At 30.0% G+C, this 4,265-nt stretch overlaps 1 long non-coding RNA gene across 2 annotated transcripts; it reads left to right on the top strand.

The window, feature by feature from the left end:
* Positions 1-655: 655 nt before the first annotated feature.
* On the top strand, positions 656-3,892 carry LOC121116886 (uncharacterized). Of its 2 annotated transcripts, XR_011779670.1 has the most exons (4): positions 723-911; positions 970-1,091; positions 1,141-2,309; positions 2,375-3,240. It is a non-coding gene; the product is annotated as an uncharacterized lncRNA (long non-coding RNA). The 2 variants fall into 2 exon arrangements; XR_005863974.2 differs by having other exon boundaries at positions 656-911; positions 1,141-3,892.
* Positions 3,893-4,265: the final 373 nt, after the last annotated feature.

Genomic DNA, 4,265 nt, shown 5'->3' with positions numbered 1-4,265 from the left:
TAATTGCACCATTCACGGGAATATAAGTCATCTAAAGATAGCCTTCAATATCACGAATATGGTGTAATGGATCAAATAAAAGGTATAATACACGCTAATGCATTTATTTATCTAGTATCTTCTAAGTTTTTATCCAATCAGTCAATGCAAAGTACATAATCTTTTAATCCGACATTAGTACTTTCAATCTTTATTACTGGGCAAAATGAAAGTACTTTGTCTTAATTTTTAACCTTTCCTTTTTTTTCAATATCTATCATTAATTGTCTGGAGAGCGTGGGAAGATATTCATATACCCGAATTTCGTATTTTACAATTCAATTGTAGGTATTTAAAAACATCAACTTTTGCACAATACTGTACTCAGTAATTCCTGAAAATTGAATTCAATTCTCTTAATGTTTAAGATAGTTGTGTTGCTTTATTGAAATATCATATTTTATTCAATCACAGATTTTGGTGTAGGAAATCTTAATAAACAAATTGCTTCATAATCAAATTAATCACAACAGGGGCGTCCCACAGGATTATATATATGTTACGGGCATTTTGCAAATAGCACGTAACATATATATAAAATCCTGCTATTTTAAATGATAAAAACAACAAATAAATTAAATTAACTGAGTAAAAAATCATCTTAATATTAATGTAGCAAGGAGGAAAATAAAAACCGGTATACCCAGCTTGAGATCTGATGAGCAAATTACAGGGTGAGTGAAGGGTGGTGAGCTCAAGAACCTCTCTTCTAGAATATCTAGAAGAGATGATCTTGAGCCAGTTATAATAAATAATTGTTTGTAAACATCTACATTTTGTATTTCCCATCGATGGAGAGTGAGAAAATTGAGGATCACAATTACTTGAGAGACGTAATTATGGAGCGACGAAGGAAGTTCTTGTGCTTCACTGTATATATGATATTTTGTATTTTGGAGATAACCCACTCAATTTCCCATCTATCCGTAGACTGTCAGAACGTTACAATTAGCCAATCCGAAGGATTCATTCTTACACCAAAGTTTATTCAGATCTCTTCTTCCTCTATCATAAGGACTGGAACTAATTTTGGGACATAAGTAGAATAGATTGTAGGATTTTCCAATTCTTCATGGCAAAAATAACATTTTCTCTCTATAGGATCTGTATGGGACTTGTTTGTAAAGATAAAAGATGTTCCTAGTCTATATCTCAACCATTTTTAGACGCGTATAAGTAAATGGGCTCTTCAAAATGACTTTTGGATCCGTAAGATACATGCCATTTCCAAGACCAAGTCTGTTGAACCTTCGCCTTGCGATAGATGATGAATTTTTCACTTCATAAACAATGCAAATACTGGAATCAGTATCACACTTAATCATTTTGTTGCTATGAAGGACTTCTAAGTTAATGAAAGCCTGTTTTGAAGGACTGATATATTTACTTTTAAAATCTAGTCCTGAATAGATCAATGGGACAGAAATGAGTCATTCAAGACGGGGCTCCGATCAGGTTCATATTAATATAATAAGCACTACCGTGGCTTTTCATTTATTTTCTGAATTTTAAGGGTGGAAATGGAGTTGATAATCTCATATAATCCATTTATTACTATTAGAAACAGGAATGACCATAAACGATCTCCTTGCCAGGCCCCACGCTGGCTCCAAAACTTTGAATGAGCACCAGGAATGTCAATGATCGATGATGAGTTCCTATGAATCTCGTTACTATTTCAACAAATCCGCCCGACTGTCTGCACCTATATAGTTGTTCGACAATGAACCTGTGTGAGCCAATATCGTACACCTTTTCGATATCTACAAAAAATAGACGTGGAAGACTTAACAAATATAATTTCAAAGAAGAAGGCAGATTTGAACATAGTTTCCGTAACATAGCGAATATCATTGTCGTCAAAAATGATAAATTTTGTTTCAGAAAAGAGGGATCATGTTCGGCAAAGTAATACGTGAAGAAACTTGGATAATAAATATTGTATTACTGATCAAAGAATCGCATCAAATTTAAATGGTAACATGCATTTAAATATTTTTAGTATATTAAAGTATGGATTGCTTTACATCTGGATAGCCACTAAGTTATATAACAATTATTTCATTAAATAACAATCGTAGAAGAGAAGAATCAAATTCTTGTGAAAAAGTGAACGCGGAGACAGAGACTAATATCATCGTCCATTGAAACCCCTCATTTGTGATCTAAGTTATTAATCCTGAAATTGTGGATCGTCTGGTGAAATATTTTGTAGGAGAATTTCATTTTCAGATGTGAAACTTATAGAGTGTTCCAAAAGGAATGATCAAGTATGATTAAATTATGTCGAAGAAAGAGCTCATTTTTATATGGGATTTCTTTCTATCCCTTTTAGATCTAACTTCTAATCGCAGATCGCCTTTATTAGTTGCTTATATAGGAATTACCTCTTATTGAAGTTCTTCAAAGAGACACATTTTTCAGAGAATATCCATGAGATTTTCAGTTCCTTTGTAGTTTAGCATATTTCTCTTGTATTGGAGATGAGCGTCTCTTGGTGAACTATGTTTTCATCTATAGATGACTTTAAATTAACTAATATATGTCTCACCGCTAGTAAAATTTATTTGATCTCCCTTTCCTAATTGATTAAAGGTGTTAAAAACAGTGTTTTTGATTTCATTTCCAAGAGGAAAATATGTTTGCTGTTCATTTTTAAAGAACTTATTATTAAGAATGCCTCATCTTCCCCTGCATATATATATGTGGTCTTATAAGTATCTTTAATCTCATAAATCTTAAAATTATATTATGGATGTATGTGTGGATTATTCTAAATGTGAAGTATGAATAAGTTAATATTTTTCATCTTTTAATGCAACAAATCGTTATTATCGCCACTACTTAGTTTGGGTTGATATTTCTTTCATTTCGAATTGATTTTGACAACAAGTTCAACTTTTACTTCCTGATAATTATGGATTACAATATATTTAGACATAACTTCCATGAATCTTCTTCAATTGGAATAAATCATGATTATATTGATCAATGATCGCTCGATGTAGACTAATTCTTCCATAAAATAAAATTTTATTATAAACTTGTAATTTATTTTCCTATTCTATTTTTTTTACTCAACATCAGTGTTGAGTGATTCATTATTTTCTGCTGGGATGTTGAGTTTTTATTTTTTTAGATTGAAGAGACATTTCTCTAAAGTGATCCATGATTAAAAATAAACATAATATAAATTAATAATATATTTTCTATTAATGTTTTTTTCCCGAGTTTTTGTTAGTAATTTATATTTTTTTTATTCGTTACAAATCATTATATTACTGATTTAATTTGTCGAATATAAAAATTTCTGACACAATTCTAAGAATGATCTTAGTCATGTTTGTTATAAAGAGAAGTGTATTTGCTAATTTTTACTGTTACGTTAGTGTATTCCATGAATAAAACAGATAAAAAAATATTGTATATCTGAACATTTTTTTGTCAAGAAAAATACCTTTAATTATATGATAGTTATCCAATTATCGACAGTTCTAGGAGTATTTCTGTTTCAATAACTTATGAATTGTTCAAAGTTAAAAAAAACAGTTCATTTGAATGACATAATCTTAATTTTTATTCTCAGTATTAGATAATTTCACATGAAATGTTAGAAATTTGTTATAACTAATATACTATGTATTTTAGAAATTTATTTTACATAAAAATTGTCTCGAACATGCAAAATGATTAAAGACACTTTGTATACTCATAATTAACGCATCAAGTACAATTAGTATAAGATATCAAACTTTGAAATATTTTTTGTGGTTGACTTGTGAACTTTTTTTTAATATTTTCATGTCATTTCAATTTCTGGTAAAATATATCATCATTACATTTTTTAAATATGTACTGAGTTATATTATTCTTATTGAGTTTGTATTTCTTTAAATGCATACAGGGGAGGGATATGACGACTTACGAGTCATATCTAGCCAGTAAATCAATATAATGAGATCCGTGTAGTGTTATATTCTTCAAACAGGGATGCTTAACGGACAGAGTATTCCAAAGTAGTGGATAGTATTGGTGTGTATGCTAGCGTCTGCATTCTGATTGGCTGAGCTGAGTGACGTCACATATGTTGTATTCACTAAAAAATTAAAATATTAATATTAAAACGTGAATTGAGAATTTATCAAGGTTATATAACTCTGCAATGTAATGGTCTCGTCAAGGGATCTCTACTCTTAAGGCGAGATCTAAAACTATACCTAATATTA

The sequence above is a fragment of the Lepeophtheirus salmonis genome, chromosome 4 (assembly GCF_016086655.4).
Source record: "Lepeophtheirus salmonis chromosome 4, UVic_Lsal_1.4, whole genome shotgun sequence".
Lineage (NCBI taxonomy): Eukaryota > Metazoa > Arthropoda > Copepoda > Siphonostomatoida > Caligidae > Lepeophtheirus > Lepeophtheirus salmonis.
The sequence above is the reverse complement of the archived record's forward strand: the minus strand, read 5'-3'. Positions and strand labels throughout refer to the sequence as shown.